We start from the raw sequence: 21,854 nt of genomic DNA on the forward strand, positions 1-21,854 counted from the left end.
TTTTTTTAATTCTAGTTTTGATTTTACAAAATCCTCTAATTCTACCTTGTCTGGAAATACCATTTTTTTTCCTAATCACTCATACTTGAGGGATAATTTTGCTGAATGTAAACTTCTTGTTTAGCAAGATTTTTTTTATTTCTTTCAAACTTTTGTATACATCACTCCATTATTAATTCTATTTTATTGTTGTTTATCTTCTGGTATTCTTTTTAGTATACAGTGTCTATTTTTTAATACCTCTCTATTGTTTTCACAAAAATTCCCAACATTTCTTGAAGACACCTTCTGAATTCTATTTCTGGTAGCTACAGGGTCTCCTTTCCAGTGTATGCCATTGGTCCTGGGTGGTTTTCAATTGTTTGTGTTGCTTTTCTTGATTTTTTAAAAGTGTGCAGTAGTTAACTGCTGTTTCTGCAGCATTGTGGTGCAGATACTAGTGGAGAGTGGGCTGCTGTGTCATATGGGGGGTGTTCACTCTGTTGAATGGAGTGGAAGAGTGCTAATAGGAGCCAGGAATATATGGTGGGGAAATTGACAAAGGAGAAAGAGATGGTTAAACAGAAAATGCAGGGTGGGAAGAAGAGAGAGAGTTTACAAAGGAGGAGGAATAAATGGCTACCTGAATGGACAAAATATTTATAAAAATAATGGAAAAGTGTGCTTTAAGATGGGTAGTAAGACAATAACTTTTGTGGAAATCTATTTCATGAGGAAAGGAGGAGAGATGGCAAAATGATATATTGAGTGGAGAAGGCAGAAATTGTGAGCAGACCAGAAGGGAAGGCTTTGGGGCTATATATGTTTAGAAGAAGTAGAATTAAAGAAGAAAGGAGAAAAGAAATAAAAGAGAGAAGAAAGAAGAAAGAAAGAAAGAAAGAAAGAAAGAAAGAAAAAAAGAAAGAAAGAAAGAAAGAAAGAAAGAAAGAAAGAAAGGTTTAAAAAACAACAACAACAAACACACAAGAAACTGGTTTGGTGGGTGTGCTTGGGTTTGCAGGTGTGTCTGTGTCTACTGGGGAGGCAGGGCCACATTGGAAAAGTAAGTAAGAGGGTACATGAAAGAAAAAAATACATAATAAAGCAACAAAAAGTGTGTGTGTGCGCGTGCGTGCGTGTGTGTGTGTGTGTGTGTGTGTGTGTATAAAAAAGTTAAAAATATAACCTGAGTCTGGGTACAGATTCCTGATCCTTTGGCAGTGTTGGTGTATGCTTGTCTGCATCAGTCTGGGTAAACTAAAGAAACAAATCCACAGAAACTCATATGTATAAAAGAGAGATTTTACATAAAGGGTAAGTGTACATTAAGAAAGCATCCCAACCAGCGCTTTCGAAGCCCATAAGTCCAACATATGTCCGACACCAATCTACAAAGACCTCCTCAATCTCACAAAACACACACAAGAGGCCGACTGCAGGAGGAAAACCAAATCAGTGAGCGTGTAAGCATCTCAGTACTGACAGGGCCTCCATGCACCCAGGGCTGCATCAGGGTAGGTCCATGTGGCTTCTCCTCAGGGATGTCTTGCAGGATGTGAGCCTTGAAAGCTGAAGCAGGGAACTCGCTAAGTCAGCTGCACCCTGGTCCAACCATCAGAGAGTAAAAGACCCGAGAACTAGAGGGGCGAGGTTCATGGAGCCATTTATCTAGCCGCCCTTCAATTAATCCCACATGTGCTTATCAGCCAGCTTGGCACAATAAGCCTTAATTATCTCAATGCCCTACTGCATGGGGAAAGAGGTATAGGGAGAGATGAGTGCTGGAGAAGAAAGAAAAAATGAGGAAGAGCATTGCTTGGGTTTTGAGGATGTCTGCACCAAACTACCCCAAAAGTCTGCGACCCATGCAAGATCCCCAGGGACCAGAGAGGCAAGAAATGTGGGTGTGGGTGTATTGGGGCAGGGGCAGAGAAGGATCAACTTGTCTAGGGGAGAGGCAGTGTACAGAAATGGCTCAGACTGCTGGTCAATGGTGAAGAGAAATCAACAAGAGTCAGCAGGCATTAATGATCACCAACTTTAAGTAACTGGTGTGCTTAGCTTTTATGATTTTTTTTCTTCAAAGAAGCCAGCTTCCAGGTCCCCCTATGGGACCCCTTTAGTAGTTGCTGAGGAGATCTTTCTGTGTTTTTTATCTGGTGACTATGTTCCCTGAGTATCTTGTATATTGAAGGTTTTCAGCAAGCCTTCCTTCCTCCAAGCCTGACGCTATGTTCTTCCTGTAGTCCAGCTTCTATCTGCTCAGCATGAAGGTTGAATAAGTATGGTAAAGGATACAACCATCACTCCCACTTTTTCTTATTGAAAATCATGCATATTCACTTGTTCTGTTTTAATAAACTGCCTTTTGATCCATGTACAGTTTCCACGTGAACACAATGAAGTGTACTGGATTTCTTTTTCTCAATTCTATCCATAGTTTGTTATGTTTTACACAATAGAGTGATTTTTGTATTATTAATTAAACTCAAGTAAACATCTTTCTGATATTCTCTGATTTTAGTCCAGATCTCTCGTTATACATCCTCTTCTGAATCTAGCTTGAATTTCCACAAGCTTCTTGTCAATGTGCTGCCACAAATATTGTTGAGTGATCTTCATCAAAATTATACTTCCATATGATAGTTATAATGTTGCTTGATGATTTCCATATTCGATTGGTTCATCATTATTTGGAATGAATACAAACATGGATTTCTACCAGTCAGCTGGCCAGGTAGCTGTTTCCGGATTTCTTAGCACAGGTGAGTGAGCACTTTGAGTGCTTCACCAGCTTTTGAAACATTTCAGTGGGTATCCTGTCAATTCCTAGAGCCTTATTTTTCATGAATGCTTTCACAGTGTAACCTGGAATTTTTCCTTCAGTGCCATCAGTTCTGGATCATATGCTATCTCTTGAAAGGATCAATGAATGTCAACTACTTCATTTTGGTACAGTGGCTCTGTGTATTTCTTCCATTTTCTTCTGATGTTTTTTGCATTATTCAACCTTTTGCCCATGTTCTTGTTGTTAGGGGTGATCGCATCAGTTTTGACCCATAGCAACCTTATGCACAACAAAATAAAACACTGCCCATTGCTACATCATCCTCACAATCGCCCCTATGCATGAACCTATTGTTGCAGCCACTATGCCAATCAATCTCATTGAGCTTCTTCCTCTTTTTCACTGAAAGTCTTTCATTTTTTCACATGCTTTACCAAGCATGTTGTCCATCTCCAGGGACTGGTCTTTCCTGACAACATGTCCAAAGTACATAGAATGAAATCTCACCATTCTTGCCTCTAAGGAACACACTAGCCATATGTCTTCCAAGACAGAGAAGTTTGTCCTGTGAGCAGTCCATGGTACTTTCAATATTCTTCACTAGCCTTGCAATGAAAAGGCATCTATTCTTTTCAAGTAACATCTTTGCTTTTCAGCACTTCAAAGAGGACATAAGCAGCAGATTCACCCAATGAAAGGCTTCTTTTATCTCTTGGCTGCTGCTTACATGAGTACTGATAGTGGATCCAAGAAAGACAAAAACCTTGATAACTTCAGTCTTTTCTCCATTTATCAAGATGTTACCTATTGTTCCAGTTGTGAGAATTTTGGTCTTCTTTGTAATCCATATTGAAGGTTACAATCTTTGATCTTCATCAGCAAGTTCTTTAAGTTCTCCTCACTTTCAGCAAGCAAGGTTATGCCAATTGCATATTGTAGATTGTTTATAACAAACAAAATAAACAATATGAACAAACATAAAAAAATATGGAAAATGTTGAAAACCAGATCCGGCCTAACACGCATCAGAGGAGGGATCAACGGACAAGGTTTGAACCATTCAAGTCAGGTTTATCATTTTGATCATCTTTAGTCATCTCTCCAATGCACTCTATTTGTTAACCACTTTCTTCCCAACCCTCTATTACGGATAGAGGGAAATCACAGGCAGCTTATTTCCTGTATAGACACCACAAATGTATCTTGGGCTTCTGCAAACCATATTCTCACAATTTAGGCTCTGCTACTACTCCCTCCTTCGACTTCAGATGATCTGTTACAATGCTTTGGTCACTGATGTTCGTGTGCTTCTTCCATGAGGACTTAGTTGACATCTCACTTAGATGGCTGCTTGTTTGCAAACAAGCCTTTAAAGACTCCAGATGCTATTTTATCTGATAGCTGGGCCTCATCCAATTTCTTCACCACACTTTGCTATAGCATCCATATCTTCTGTGTTGCCTTACTGAGAGCACGTATCGAGCAACACCATGATGTCAGGATTAATTTTTCTTAAATTGGAGCTAGGATTTAGTGTGAGTCCCAAACACATTCCTGGATCTTTCCTTCTTTCTTTTTTCTTTCCTTCTTCCTAATTATCTGCCATTGGCTCCCTTTCAAATCTTCTTTTTTAATTTAGTGTAGGGGATCTTATTGATCATCACACTGAGGCATAGGATCTTTTGTTAATGTTGTGTTTGATTATTCCCTTGTCCCAATTTTTTTAAAGCTCTGTTTCAAGAGTGATATTGGACAAATGTAGGCTAACTTCATATCAAAGCACCTGAATTATTCACTTGTACAGAATCAATCCTTTCAGGACTGGATTCTCTTTACATAAACAATAAATGTTAATTGTCAGGGAAGTTTTACAAACGATATTCACTGAGAATGTCAGTCACAGGTTTGATGGTATAATATATATCTTAATACAGCGTATCAGGCATTGATGTAGCAAGGCCAGGTTTGTCCTCCTACCAACAGTTCAACAGTCCTGGTACAGCTGTCCTCCACTTTCTCAGACACCATGAATTTTCCTTCTTAAGTCCTCAGTTTACATATGTGTCTGAAGTAGAATCCAGTTCACCCATTGGAGTTTCTGCATGGGATCTCACTGATAGGATCTCTCTGGAGCATGCAGTCAGCCTTACAGATCCAGGATTCAATACCCCAGTGTTCTATGGCACACAGCCACGGTCCACAGGATGCACCCAGAAGCCCAGGTCAATGTAGCCCATTTGGTGCATAACCCCAGGGACTCCAATACCTAGGGTCCCCAAAAGCATTTTCAGTCATTCTTCTTGCCCAACTGGAGGTTGGTCCTCCCCCTTTCCTGACCAACAGTCATGCATTGGCGTTCTCCCAGACATTTCTGCTCCTTCTCCTCTCTCCTGACTGGATTTCCTCATCACTATCCCTCATCCCTCAGATAGGGCTGTCTACCAGTCTGGGAGACCTTGCCATAGCTTTCCATGGCAACCACTCAGTAGACAACAAGCTTCCCCTCCCTTAAAATTTTATCTCAGCTGACATGAGGCACCTTCCAGCAAAATTACCTTCAAGATACATACCTAGAAAGGATGGTTCATTGGCACCAGTCGGGCTCTCTGCCAGGCTGTCTGGTCACCCTGGCCAGCAGACTGGATGCTCTGCAAGTCTGAGCCCATCCTGCTGCTTGTTCCTACTGCAGTGGACTCATATAGTATTTGTTCTTTCGTGTTTGATGAACTTCATTCAGCCTAATGTCTTCCAGATACTCCATATCCTAAGATGTCCACAATAGGATTGTTGGAAACAACTGAGGAGTTTAGTAGAGTAGCAGGATACAAGATTACAGACCAGGTGATGCAAAGTATTATAGATCCCATGGCAGTGGAAGCATCTCCATGGCTCTCACGGGTCTCAGTGTGGCTCCATGTGGCTTGTCAACAGGGAGGTGAAAGCACAGGGTGGGGGATGGGGTGGGATGGGGGGACATAGCCTCCTCTCTAGCAAGCCATTTATCTTGGTCACCCTCGAATCAAGCTGTGACCTGATTGACAGACTAAATTCCCACATATGCTATGGGAGCTATGTTGGCACAAAAAAATCTAATTATCACACTACCTAAAGAAATCTACAAATTCAGTGCAATCCTGATTCAAATTCTGGCATCATTCTTTTAAAAAAATGGAAAAACTAATTACCAACTTTATATGGAGAGGGAAGAAGTACAAGATAAGTAAAGAACTCTTCAAAAAGAAGAACATAATAAGTGGTCTTGCTCTACCTGACCTTAAAACCTAATACACAGCCACAATTGTCAAAACAACCTGGTACTGGTATAATGATAGATACACAAACCAATGGATCAGGATAGAAAACCCAGAAACAAAAACATCCATATACAAACAACTGATTTTTGACAAAGGCCCAATAAGAATTAAATGGGAAGCAGATGCCCTCTTGCGTAAATGGTGCTGACAAAGCTGGATATCTGCTTGCAGAAGAATGAAACAAGATCCTTATGTCACCCATGCAGAAAAACAAATTCAAGGCAAGTCAAAGACCAAAATGTAAAACCCAAAACTATTGGGATCATCAGTGATAAAATTGGGACAAATCTAAGTGTCCTAGTACAGGGAGCTTATGGAAAACCAGAGATAACACTCCATGGAATACAAAATAGATGAATGGGTCCTACTGCAAATGAAACACTTGTCTACATCTAAATATTTCATTAAAAGAATAAAACAAGAGCCCATGGATTGGGAAAAGATATTTAGCAAAGGCATAATGGACAAAAGACTAATTACTAAAATCTACAGTACACTACAAGGTTACAACAAGAAAAAACTAACAAACCTTTGAGACGGTGAGCAAAGAACCTAAACAGATGATTCATAAAGGATGACACTCAAATGGCTAATAAACCCATGGAGCTATGCTGAGACCTGACAGAGCCCTGGAGATACTTCCACTGCCACTGGATCTACAATACTTTGCATCCACTGGCCTGTGATTATCTTGTATTTTGCATCATTGCATGTGCTGCGTGAGGCTGAAGAGGAATTTATGGACTAATATCAGACTTATGGACTTGATCTGGATTGGGATGTTTTCTTAATATACAATTACTCTTTGATATAACACTCTTTATTATACATATATGAGTGTCTCTGGATCTGTTTCTATAGTCAACCCGGACTAACACAGGTAACATTGACATTTTCACAATATTGAGTTTTCTGATCCATGAACACAGGATATTCTTACATTTGTATAGGTTAATTTGATTTCTTGTAATCATGTTCTGTAGTTTTCTTTGTACAGATCTTTTGGTTTGGGATTAGGTTTATTCCTAGGTATCTCAAGCTTTTGTGTGGCTATTGTGAATGGTAATAATTTCTTCAAGCCTTTTTCTGTATTCTCATCACTGGTATATAGGAATCCAATTGATTTCTGCTTATTAATCTTGTATCCTATTAGTCTAATAAACTCCTCAACTGGTTCCAACAATCCTATTGTGGACACCTACGGAGTCTCTCTCTATAAAATCATATCGACTACAAAAAGTGAAAGCTTCACTTCCTCTTTACCCAATTGTGCCCCCTTGATTTCTTGCCATAGTCTTATGGTACTAGCTAGGACATCTAGTATAATGTGGAATAAAGGGGATAGGGGGCATCCTTGTTGGTTTCCCTTATTCAGTGGAAATGTTTTCAGCTTTTCTCCATTGAGTATCGTATTGGCTATTGGTTTTTCATATATACCCTTTAATTGTGTTGAGGATTTTCTACCTTCTTGAGAAAAATGGGTGTTGGATATCGTCAAATGCTTTTTCTGCATCCATTGATATCATCATGTGATTCTTACCCTTTTTCTTGTTAATGTAATGGATTACATTGTTTTCAAATGTTGAACCATCCCTGTACTGGTATGAATACCATTTGGTCACGATGTATTGGTTTTTGATATGTTGTTGAACTATATTGGCCAAGATTTTGTTAAGAAATTTTGCATACATGTTTATGAGAGACATTGGTCTGTAGTTTTCTCTCTTTGGGTGTCTTTGCCTGGTATTTGTATTAAAGTTATGCTGGCTTCATAGAAGGAGTTAGGGAGTTTGCTGTCCCTTTCTATATTCTGGAAGATCTGTGAAACCATCTGGACATGGGCTTTTTTTGGTTGGGAGTTTCTTGACGACCTTATTTATTTCTCCATTTGCTATGGGTCCGTTCAAGTTTTTAATGCCCATATGGGTTAATTTAGGAAGAGAATGTTTTTCAAGGTATTTGTCCATGTCATCCAGATTATTCACTTTGTTGGAATACAGTCTTTCATAATACTGTGTTATTAATCTTTTTATTTCATTTGGATCTGTTGTGACTCCACCAGTTTCCTCCATAATTCTTGATATTGTCATCTGCTCCTTCTTCTTTTATTGTTAAGTTTACTAGCAGTTTGTTGATCCTTTCAAAGAATCAACTTTTTGCTTTGTTGATTTTTTCCATTGTTTTCCTATTTCCCAGTTCATTTATTTCTGCTCTAATGGGGTTTTTTTTCTTATAAATCATTTTATTGTGGGCTCTTACAGCTCTTGTATCAATCTATACATCAGTTGTATCAAGCACATTTATACATATGTTGTCATCATCATTTTCAAAACATTTTCTTTTTACCTGAGCCCTTGGTATCTTTTCTCTCTGCTTTCCCCATGTGCATGAGCCCTTGATAAATTATAAATTATTATTATTTTCATATCTTTAAAAAATTTTAATAATTTTATTTGGGGCTTGTACAACTCATCTCAATCCCTATATCCATCCATTATGTCAAGCACATTTGTACATTTGTTGCCATCATCATTTTCAAAACATTTGCTTTCTACTTAAGCCCTTGGTATCAGCTCCTCATTTTCTCCCTCCCTTCCCACTGCTCTAATGTTTATGATTTATTTTCTTTTGCTGTCAGGTTTATGTGCTTGACTCTGTTCTAGTTGTTGGAGGTTTTGTGTTAAGGTGTCAGACATGTTTCTTGCCTCTTTTTTCATGTGTGCATTGATTGCTGTAAGGTGGCCTAAAATAACTCCTTCTACTGGGTCCCATACATTTTGGTATGTTGTGTTATCATTCTCATTTGATTCAAGGAACTTTACCTACTGTTTATTGAGGAGTGGGTTGTTGAGTGTCCAAGTGTTTTTCTTGTTTTATTTTATTTTTTCTGTTATTGATTGCCAGGTTTTTTGGTGCTTTGGTGAGAGAAAATGGTTTGAATGATCTCAATGTACTTTAATTTGTTCAGGCTTGTTTTATGACCCAGTGTGTGGTTTATTTTAAAATATGAGCCATGTGCTTTGGAGAAGAATGTTTAATTTTTTGCTGTTGTTTGTAGAGCTCTCCAAAAAGCTGGGAGGTAGAGTTGTTCAATTGTGTTGTTCAGCTCTTCTATTTCTTTATTGAGTTCCTTACCTGATGATCTATCTTTCTTTGAGAGTAGTGTATTGGAATCTTCTACTATTATTGTTGATCTTGTGATTTCTCCTTTCATCTCTTTGAGGATTTGGTTGATGAATATCAAGGGTCTTTCATTGGGTGCATATATGTTTATTGTTGTTATGTGTTCTTGGTCTATTGATCCCTTGAGAATTATGTAAAGCCCATTCTTGTCTATTGTCATGTCATGTACCTTGAGGTCTATTTTGTTGAAGATTGATAGTGCAACCTCAGCTTTTTAAAAATTACCATTGCCTAGGTAAATTTTTGCCATCCATTGACTCTCAGTCTATTTTTTCTGTGAGTTTGAGATGTATCTCAAAACACCAGCAAATTGATAGATAGATCTTGTTACCTATTCAAGTCTGTTACTCTTTGCCTTTTGATGGATAGTAGCTTAGTCACTGCCATCTCATTTTATTTGCACTTGATATTTTCCTTCCTCCTTTTTTTTGGGCTAGTATGTGAATTTGTGTGTTTTTATTCATGTCTTTGATTCTCCACTAGATCTGAATTATTTGGGTACTGTTTTTGGTTTGTTTGTTTCTGGGTAGTTTTACACCCTTGGATAATCTTGTGTTTGAGTTCTGATCATAAAAACTGGGTATTTTCTTTTGTAATGCTGATTTTCTTATTATGAATTGTTTAAATTTTTCCTTGTTTAAGAAAACTTTTATTCTCCTTCAAAATTGATGGATAGCTTTCCTGGATAAAGGATTCTTGGATGGCAACTGTTGTCTTTTCACTTTCAGAATATGTTGCTCCAATTTCTTCTTTCCTGCATGGTCTCTGTTGAAAGGATTGAGCTTATTCTTAGTTGTTTAACCTTTATATGTGATTTTTTTTTCTTTCTAGCTGCTCTCAGAATTCTCCCTTTTTCCTCAAAGTTGGAAATACCTTGATGTGTTTTTGTTTTGTTTTTGGTGTGTGTGGTGGTGGTTAATCTATTTGGTGTTCTTTCTACTTCCTGGATGGTTATTGTTTCATCCTTTCTGATATTGGGGGAAATTTATTCCAAGAATTCCCTTAATATTTTAACTGTATACTTTTCTTGTTTCTTCCTGCTCAGGCACATCAATAATTTGAAGATTATTTCACTTCATGGCCTCCCACATCATCCTCAAGCTTTCTTCAGATTCTTTTGCTTTTTGTTTGATTGTTTTCCTTGTTTCCTGAGGTCTAAATGGTTGCCTTCAGGTTCACTTATTTAATTTTCCTTTTCATCCATTCTATTGGTCAGATCTTGTACTGAATGTTTTAATTTCTGCTAAGTCACTATTATTTAATTTCTGAATTTCCATTGGGTGTGAGTTTTTAAGAATCTCCATTTCTTCATTTGTTTTCTGGATTGATCCCTTCACCTCTTCTAGGAACCTAACTACCATGTTCTTGCATTCTCTATCTGGCTGTTCAAGGACCTCTTTTCTGTATATTCCATTGGGTTGGGGTATTCTTCAGTTGTTAACCTTTGTTTCTCTTGGTATCTTTGTGGTAGCTGCTGTTGGCTGTTCTTTGTGCTGCCCAGTAGTCACACTGTAGATGATGTGTAGCCTTCTGGGTTGGGTAGGGGGTAGTGTTGGCTCTTTAAGTTAGAGGAGGATCAGAAAGGAGGTGGAAGTCATACTGTGTGGAGATGAGGAGTGAGTGATAGTTGGGTGCATAGGAGGAATAGAAAATAGGTGCTTGGGAGTAGGTCTTAATTGGTGCTATTAATCATAGGAAGCCTTCCCGTTAAATATTACTATTTTTTGATGATTTGGAATGGAGGATTATAAGAGATCTGTTATTACCTGGTAGGTGATGAGAGGTATGGGTTACTGAGGCAGGGAAGCAAGGTCTTGATGTAATGGTGGTTGGGGTAGGTGAGGGCTATGTTAAGAAATCTACCACAGTTACTCATTGACTTTGTATATTATGTAGGAAGAGTGAAGTCTTCCTGTTTACAGCATAATGTCCTTATTTTGGCAGCACATTGGTTCTCTATTCTCAAGGAAGAAAAGTCCAAAGTTATATTGTGGAGCAGTTTCTACACCACTTGCTACTATCTGCCCTTCACACCATGGTCCAAGGGTGGAAATAGACTATTGGAGTGGAGGCCCAAAGTTGGGGATAGGGGTGGTGGGAGGAGACTTCCAATAAGGAAGAGATCCTTCTAAAGACAGTAAGCCTTGATGGGGAGAGGGACCTACTGTAAAACACTGGGAAGCTGAGTTCTGGTTCCTCGGGAAGGGAAAAGAGTTTTATGGTTTTCTTGCTCAAAAGAAAATAGGAAAAAATCAAATATACTATTGAAGCCACCAGCAAGTTCAAGCTTATCCCTTTCAAATCAGCTTAGAGTATCTATCCAGTGGCCATTAGAGCTGCACCCTTACAGTGGGGAAGAGGAGAGCATATAAGTGGATGGAACTGAAGGCTCTCTTACACGTGTTGCCATGAGTCCAGCTTCCAAAACTCCCAGTGGTCCATCAGGGCATGGGGTCGGGGGCTCCATTTGGGTGGTGGTGTGATTCGGGATATTCCCCCTGTGCTGTCAGGTCTCAGAGTTAGAAGAAAGGGGAAGAGGCTGGCACTCACTGGCTCTCTCTCCTCACTGAGCTAGGGTACAGTGAGCTCTGCTGTACTCAAAAATCAGAGAGGGGGTTCTAAAATATTCCTGGAGTGCTAAGAATCCAGGTCCAGTGTCCAAATTTCCAAAATTGGCCTCTTCATTTGTTGAGCTGCCCTTTGACATTTTATTTTTAGCTTTTTGACTTCGTCTCTTTTTCCACTTGCTTTAGCTTCTCTGAGATCAAGAGTAAGTTTCAATGCCTTGTCTTTTAATTACCTCTTGCTTTCTACATTTATAATGGTCTTGATATCATCACACAGCACATCAGGTCTTCTGTCATGAGTGTTCAATTTGTCAAATCTGTGCTTGAGATTTTCTTCAAAATTCACATGGTATATATTCAAGGTTGTATTTTGGGTCTCATGGACTTGTTTCCATTTGATTCAACTTCTATCAGAATTTATATGTGATCAATTGATGGTTTATTCTGCAGTCCTCCTCTGGCCTAATTCTGGCTCAAGATTAGAGCTTCTATATCATCTCTTCCCACAGATGTAGTCAAATTGATTCCTATGTGTTCCATCTGACTTACCTTTGCACACTATATACACATAAAGCATAATAATCCAAAATATTTCAAATAAACAAATAATTGATGCTTATTGAAATAAAACAAATGGGTTCATGGTAATTGATTGTATGTTATTTTCTTGTTTCATGTTTGAATTTTTTCATTCAAAATTTTTAAAAATGTATTTATAATATCACACAGATACAAATCAAAGAAAAATTGAATATTTATTATAATATCATAAAAGGTTGATTTTAGGGATCTAATAATATTATAGATAAAGAGGATTGTGTTAGGCTGGTTTGTCCAGAGAAATAGACCAGTGATACTAATCTATGTATAAGAAAGATGTAATTATATATCAAGAAGGCATCCCAGCCTAATATAACTTAAGTCCATAAGTCCAATGCTACTCTTAAGTCTTTCTTCAGACTCACATAGATTCAGGTTGGGCATCAGGAAGTAAAGAATTAAACAGGAAGATCACGGGCAAATTGGTGCAGAGTCTCATGGATCTAAGGTCAGTGGAAGGATAACAGGGCTCTCAGAATCAGGTGGTGTGGTACTTACATAATATGATGTCAACTGGGGACTTAGGAGTGAAGTGGAGCAGTTTAGCCTGTCAATCAGATCTTAGTTTGATGACTTCATTGAAGGGGCTAAGGAGATAAATAGCTCTGTGGGAGCAAGACGCATGCTCACTACCTGTGAGGCATTGCTTACGACAAGCCTGATGGAGCTACACTAATGCAGCCAGAGCCCTGGAGCTGGAAGAGCCACATGAAGACCCATGCCAGCACTGACACCCTTCCATCGCCACTGGATCAAAAAGACTTTATACCCACTGGCCTGGGATCATCCTCCATTCGGCATTATTGCATGGCTACATGAGTCTAAAGAGGAATTTATGGCCATATGGTATTAACCAACATATGGCCTAATACTGGACTCATGGACTTGATCTGGACTGGGTTGGGATGTTCTCAGCATACAATTGCTCTTTGATATAAAGCTCTTTCTTATACACATATGAGTGTCTATTAGTTTGATTCTCTAGTCAACCCAAACTAACACATTATGTTACTGGGATACTGGGATACTGGGGTACTAGAGAAATAAATTCATAAAGATGGAGAGTGGATCCTTGTCCAAACTCTTCTTCATGGTAGTTTTTCTTCTTTGGCTAGCCAGAGGTCAGATATGTCCATGCGGTTTACTGGGGAAAATATGGGAAGATGAAGTTTTGATTCTTCTCCTTGGTTATTGTCTTTGGTTATTCCTGTTTGAAGTGGCAAAAATTAATGTGATAAATAAAAAAATTTGAGCTCAAAGGACAAAAATTGCCACTTGAAGTCTTAGAATTGCTTAGTGAAAATGGCTGACAGAATGCCTTGCTCTGGCTTGATGCTCTCCGAGGCCTAACCCAATACTTTGTATCAATGAAATAGTTTAGATAAGGAGTAAGATAAGCTAAATAAGGATTGAACTTGAATGTTTTAAGGATAGAGATTAATATCTAATTCTATTTTGTTTATACTGATTTCTTCTGCTTATTATTATTGATAGAAATGATTATTGGGATCTATGGAAATAGTTTGTAAGCCTTGTCTTCGGCCATTAAAATTTGAAATGGATTAGGAAATGCCTGCAAAGAACGTTCTGAAAAGATAAGCCCCACCCAGTGCTTTGGAGTACTCAGGAAATTTGCATTCTTAAGAGACTTGACTAGGCATCTGTTGACAGATTGAAGAAAAAGAAACTCTTTGGCCATTTGAATCTTGAACAAGTAATTTTTTTGTCAGAAGCTGGAGGAAATCTGCAGCTCTGAAGAAACTTTCCACTCTAGGACTCAGCTGTTAAAGGGATCCTGTGGGCAAGCTGAAAAGCTTGCTAGGTGACCACCTGGATCCACTTGCTGAGTGGAAGTGATAGAAATGCAACAATAAGGAGATGGGTTGAGTCTGGCCCCTGACACCCATGGACTTGGTTTATAGGAACTAGAGGAGAAGATGAGAGTGGGTTGACTGGTCTGAAGTTCATGACCTAGCCCAAGGGGGCTAGGGTTGTTGAGAATTTGTGATGTGGCCCAGGATCTAAAGGCAAGGCAACAAATTGGCATCCTGGTGATGCTAAGTGAGGCAGCCCACATTGAGTTAACCAGAAACCAACCAGATGAAGAGAAGAGTTTTGAACTTGTAAACTAGTGTATATTGTTGCTGATTTTATGGATGGCCTGTTCTCATTTGATTTTGCTTATGGTGCGGACTTCACAAGTTTCCAAATGGAATAAAGATTCTTTACATCAAAGAATATGATTGTCTCCTCAGAGCATTTGGTTGATGTCAGTGGGCAGGATAGAAATTTGATACCCAAAATGGGGAGGATAATGACATTAAGTAGTTGGCTTACAAACTTTCATAGGTGATGGAATATACCCATAGGAATATAAGATTAAGGGATAGGTGTTCACATAAGTATAGAATGTTTGTTTGTTTTTTGTTCACTTATAGAATGTTATATTTAAATGAGGGTGGCACATTTTTGAATTCTATGCATTTTAATTTTATCCTGTTAGTGCAGATATGATTTTATTATTGTTTATTTGAAAATTATATAAGGCTAAAGAGCTTTGTGAAAGTGTCAAGTTGACAACAGGTGACCTGTGCTAGTTACATAATGTTGTCAACTTGAAACTTAAGAGTGAAAGGGTGGAGTTTACTTTCTCAATCAAGTCTCAGCTTGAGGTCTCATTTAGAGGTGTTAAGGAGATAAATAGCTCACTGGGGGTGGGACACACACTCACTCCCTGTGAGACGTTACTGACAATGAGCTTGATGGAGCTATGCTGATGCAGCCAGAGCCCTGGAGCTGGAGGAGCCAGTGCTGACATCCTTCCACCACCTCTGGATCTACAAGACTCTCCACCCACTGGCCTGTGATCTTCCTGCATTCAGTATAATTGCATAGCTGTGTGAGTCTAAAGAGGAATTTATGGACTAGTATTGGACATATGAGCTAATATTGGACTTATGGGCTTGTTCTGGACTGGGTTGGCAATTCCTCTTTTACATAAAGTTCTTTCTTATACATATGTGAGTTTCTATGAATTTGTTGTCTTTAGTCCACCTGGACTAACACAGGTGGTCTACATGTAGCCACCCCTGGAGGCAGATAGAGTCTCAGTGAAGTCTCATAGAGGAGGCAGGTGAAGTGACAGAGAGATAGTCCCTCACTCTCATACAGAAGAACACACCATCAAAGAATTGTCATAAGCTACTACTGGATTGTCATGTTTGACTTCACCCCTAGCCAGGAGTGTCTCTTTGCATAAAAATATACAACTACTAGAAGGGTTAACAAATAATTTAATTTACTGGGAATATACAACAATCCTAAAGTGTGAAGCCTCTGATAAAAATAAAACTAATATCAATAGGGTTACAAAGAAAACCCACTTAGCTGCCATCACATTTGGAAATTTCAATATCTCTACTCAGATATTGATAGAAACAGAAAATAAAACAAAATTAAAAATAGGTAAAAGCAAGGAGAACATTAACAATACAATTGATAGATATAGCCCTACATCAAACAATTAGAGAATATTCATTCAGCTTAGGTTCACATAGAATTATTATAAAAACTATCCATATATTACTATATATAAATGTTTTCCTACAATAATATGTTATAATAACAATAATAAAAATATATGAAATATGATATGTCTGGAAATTAGAAGTACATATGTCTAAATAATGTATGAGATAAAGAATGAACTATAACAGGAATTCAATTCTAAGAACTGAACATGATTTCAAGACTTGTAGGATAGAGCAAAGGTTGAGTTTTAAGGTAAATTTATAACTATAAGTACTATATTTGCAAAGCAGAGGTTAGATCATTAGTAATTTGTACATCCTATTTACTTAAATGTTAGAAAATTTAAGTTGTGAGCATTTAACATAAAGCAGCAAAATAATCTCCAAATATTAAAAAAACACAAACAAAAATAAAAGTCAGTGAAGCACAAAAAATGTAATAGAGAATTAATAAAGCCAAAAGTTGATGGGCTGATATGATGAGTAAAATAATATATCAGAAGAAAAGATTTAAAGAGGGACATAACCAAAGATAAAATAAAAAATGAGACTACTATAAACAACCATATGCTAACTTGAAAAACTGGATCAAATAGAGATATTTCTGGAAAAAAATGTAACATACCAAAATCAATTAAAAGTTAGTGTATATGCTCTTAATCCATGATTCTAATTAGTAGTCAAACAAAAGACCAGATCAATATAAATATACTAAAATTTCAGGAAATAATAAATTGCAACAAACAGAGCCTTCTTGAGAAATAAAAATAAAAGCTAATATAAACTTAGTTGTAAACGCAGTTGAGGACAATATAAGAAAATTATATTTTCCAAATTCCTAAATAAAACCATTTTGAGTGTTTTATATATATAAAATATTCATATATATATGTGTGTGTGTATCATGTTAAAGTTGAATTTAGTTTGGAAGTGGAAGTATGGGTTAAAATTCACAATCAGTTATATAATTAATCATTGTGGGTAAAATAATTGTATCAATACTTACAGAGAAATCATTCGTTAAAATTAAACAACTATTAGTAAAAATGGAAACTAAGAAAGAACAAACAAACAAACAAAAATACAAAGTCAACGAACAGAATAGAACTTCCCTAACTTCACAAAAGGTATTTAACAAATGACTTCAACAGGTATCAATCTTAGTAGGAAAGAAAGTCAGGAGGAAACAGTAGTCCTACCCACACCATATGTATTAAATCTTGTAATGGAAATTCTATCTAACACAGCTGGAAAAGAGAAAGAAATGAAAGGTTTAAGGTTTGAAAATGAACAAATAATATCTTCATAGATTTATATTGAACACACAAAATAATCTAAATACTAATTACAAAAGTTAGTAAGAACTTGATAAGGTGGTTAGATGTATTATCAATGTATAAAAATCTATTGCACTTTCTTATACAAAAAACAATATTTTAGATATATAATTTAAATTAAAAGTAACAATTTGTAGGAATAATTAAAAAATAAGTACCCTGGCATAGAATTAACAAAAGTTTTGAAGTTTCTTGATGTAGAAATGTTTTAAAAGTATTATGGTCTTGGTTTTACCTCATGAATCCTGGTAGACTTGCATATGTTCATTTGTATAATTAAAATCATTTCATGCATGAAATCCAAGATAGATAAACCCTCCAGAAATAGTAATGGGAATAATGATTCCCTGAGAGTAGAGAGAGGGGAGGTGGGGTGGAACTGATAGCAATGATGACTGTATAACCCCATTCAAGGGGAATGAATAACAGAATGGCAGGTGAATGGATACATTGGATAGTGTAAGATACAGAAAAAAAATGGAATGACAATAATAATAATAATTCATATAATATAATGACAATGATTCTTGGGGAGGAGGGGAGGGAGGGGATAAAGGGGAGCTGATACCAAAGAGTGCAAGAAGAAAGAAAATGTTTTGAAAATCACGGTGGCAATGATTGTAGAACCATGCTTGATCTAATTGAACTATGGATTGTTGTAATATCTGTAAGAGCCCTCCTCCAGAATGGAAAAAAAAATAACTTTCAATATTTGTGAGCAGGAAAAACTTTAAAGATATTAAAGTGGACTTAAGTGGAAATGATTTCTTGTTCATATAAATGAAAGACTCAATGTGCTAAAGATATCTATACTCTTGAAATTGCTGTGTAGAGTCTATACAAGATTTTTTCAATGATAAGCATATTCCAGAACATATATGAAGGAGCAAGGCCCCCTAAATAGACAAGGTGTTCCCTAGTAAGATGAACAAAATGGGGAGAAGTTTTCTACTAGATAGCAGGACCTTTCAAAAGCTACATTTTTAAAATAATGTTGTTGTTACATAGAAAAAGTTTAATTGAGTCAATGTAAAGATTACATATAAAATCTCATGCCTCTATCAAAACTTGCTATATAACAGAGAAGACATGTTACATCACCAGAAAAAAATCAAGTAAATAGTATAAAGATACCGAATTCTACTTATGAAATATTAAAATTCTATATGTACTTCCTACATTACATTGACTCAACTCTGGATGGATTAAAGACTTACATAAAACTGACAGCAATTAAAACCTGGAAGAATATATAAGGCAACATCTTGACAAATTGCACTCAGCAATGATTTATTAAACAAAACTTTAAAAGTATTAAATCTAACTACATTAAAATGAGTTTTTTTGTTCCTTCAAAGAAATCATAAATAAAATGAAAAGACAAGTTACACCGTGAAATATTTTGTGTCAACAAAAGACTAGTACATGAAAAGCATCGAAAATCCCAACATCAAAAATACATTTTAAAAAGTAAAGACTTAAAAGGCATTTCACAAAAAATATATAAATGGCAAATAGGATAGTAAAAAAGTAATCAAATTCATTATTAATCAGGGATATGCAAATTACTACCATATTACCTACATTGCGAAAAAGGAGTACAGTAGTTAAGCACTGGGCTGTTAACCCAAATATTGGTAGTTTGTTACATCTTTCTCTAGCACAGTGACTGGTAGATTATATATGAACCACCATATATTTTTTCACTTAATTTTCAAAAACAAAGTAAATAAACTTAAAAATCCTTGAGCCAAGAACTTCCCATGGTACCTCTATAAACATGTAAAACTACTGTGTTTGTGATCCTGCCTGATTTGCCAGGAAACTGAGCTCAGTAGTGTGTGTTTCCCAAGAGAGCAGACAAGAATATTAGGTTTCTCTCTTCGTTTCAATAACAATGTGACCAGGAGGGGATCATATTCAATTTCTCACCTTTCCAAAGATATTTGGGCTTATGACAAATAATACTCTAAGCTTAATTGTCCCCAGTAGTTGATTTCTTAGCTTTACCTATCTTGTGATTGTACTTTTCTTACTCGTTGAAATATTCTCTATGAAAAAATAAGCACTTTGAGTGTCTGTCAGCTTAAACCAAGGCATGATTTCCTTACTTACTGCCTATCTCTTCTTCAAAACCTAAACTGTGACTGAGAAATGATGTGTAAATTGCTGACACTCCTTCATGATGAGTAGTGCTAGTATTTGAAGACCCAGTAATGTCAACCCAGTGCTAGATAAGGAATTAATTTGACTCTTTGATCAAAAATGTAAAAAAACTAGTTATGCACAATCAACCTTCTGGCCCACACATAGAGAGGGGACCTCCAGGGAATGTGGTAGTTATGTTGTATTGGCTGAACAGATTCTAACTTTTGCTCTTGGTTGTATATTTGATCTAATGCTTACTCATTTCCAATTCAACAACAGATATTTACTAAGATTTATTAAGGGTTGGTGACAAGTCTTGGACTGTGTGACTGAAGATTAAAAAAAAGTAAAAATGAGTCATTTAAAATTATAATCTATCCTTAAGGAAGTTGAATGAGAAAAAATGTGGAAAAGGAAAGTGGCTCAGATTTTCATCTCAGCTCTGCTGTGAACATGTGGTATGGGCCCAAGAAAGTCACTTTAACTGTCTGGGACTCTGTTTTCTCTTTTATAAACTACTGTTTGAACTGGATAATTTTTTTTTTTGAACTGGATAATTTTGAAAATGCCTTAAAAAGTTAAAAAATAATGTGATTGTGAATCTGGTTGAGCAGATAAGACCAATCAGATACTTTTATGACTATTAGCCACAAATGTCATCTAATTATCCAGTTCTTTGGCTGCACAAGGAGCTCTGATGGCATAGTAGTTACATGCTGGCCTGAAACTGCAAGGTCAGCAGTTCAAAGCCACGAAAGAAAGTCAGGGTTTTCCCTGTAAAGAGTTACAGTCTCAGAAACTCATAGGGACAGTTCTACCCTGTCCCATTGTTTCACGATGAGGCAGCATCAACTCAATGACAATTTCTTTCTTTCTTTTTTTATTTTTGTTACTTTTACAACTGTGGAAACTGGGGTCCATACAGATGATTGGGCTTTCTCAAGATGATGCAACTAAAATATAAGATAATATGTGGGTGAGGGGGTGTAACAGAGAGTTTTAGATATAATGAATTCTTACTTTAGGTTGAAATGCAGTCTATGGGCTATATCAAAAGGTCAATAGATATTTGGAAATTGAGCTGAGTCTTCTGCTATGGACGAGAAGGAAAAAATGACCCTCTAGGTTAAGTTACATTATGAAATGTGTACAAAATACAGTGGTAGAGAAAGTTCACTTGTATTACAAGGAAAAATCCTATAAAGAATTAAAACAGGGAATATGTAACATCTTGTCTTTTATTAACTATAGTCAGTGTCCCCCTCTCTCTGGGCTTATCAACCTCTCTCAAAACTGATCCACAGTATGAAAACTTTCCTATTTCTTTTAACTACCTCTTACTTTGATAGTTGCCATGAAGCTTATTGCAACTCATGGTAGCTCCATGGGTGTCAGAGTAGAACTTTTCTCCAAAGGGTTTTCAGTGACTAATGTTTTTGGAAGTGGATCACTAGGTTTTTCTTCTGAAGTAATTCTGGGTGACCTCAAACCCTGAATATTTTGGTCAGGAGCTAAATATGTTAACCATTTGCACTATCCACCCACCACAGCCACCAAGTTGATTCAGAGGTTTATAGGAGCAGAAAGCCTTATTAATCAGAGTGGATTGTGAGATGGAACCTCTGACCTTTCAGTTAGCATCCTAATGTTTATCCAATAGCACATCCAGTGCTTCCTTGTACTACCCAAGGACTCCTTTTTATGTTGTGGAGTTTATCAACACTTCAGAGTTTACCCATAGACATCAAATTTAAAATTCCTATCCTAAAGGGTCAAGTTGGATGATTCAGATGTGGCATTATATTTTTATTATGAAGAGGAAACCTGCCCATGAATGATTCCTTGAGGTTCTTCCAAGTATCAGATGTGCTAATTTACTGAGAGCAGGGAATTTCTTCTTACAGAATTAAAAAAAACAGCCTGACAAGATTAAGTCTCAATGTCATAGTATGTACAGAAGAAAGAGGTCTGTATGGGTAAGTATATTAGACAGGGTTCTCTAGAGAAACAAAACCAGAACACTTATGATTTTATAGATATAGAGATAGATATGGATATATGGATAGATATAACACAATGAAATGAGCAGCTAATTAGTCCACAGAGCAGTACAGATGGCTCAGTTCAACTCAGTTCCATGAGACAGTTAATATACTGGCAGTCCTTCAACTCATGAAGGCTGCTGGGTCCAAGTTAGGGAAGCAGACAGCTAGATCCTCTGTAGAGCAATACAGGCAGTCCAGCCACAGGCAGCAAACAGCAGGGCGGGTCACCAACAGTCAGCTAGATGACAGGGTCCAACAATCCCCAGCTCAAGTGATGTATACACCACCAGGGTGGCGAAGCAGGTCTCGAAGGAACCTCGACTATAGCGACACAGCCCAAGGGTTGAGTGTATCACAGGTAAT

Source organism: Echinops telfairi, unplaced genomic scaffold (assembly GCF_000313985.2).
Source record: "Echinops telfairi isolate 266 unplaced genomic scaffold, ASM31398v2 ScPeMD7_70;HRSCAF=299, whole genome shotgun sequence".
In the NCBI taxonomy this organism is placed as follows: Eukaryota; Metazoa; Chordata; class Mammalia; order Afrosoricida; family Tenrecidae; genus Echinops; species Echinops telfairi.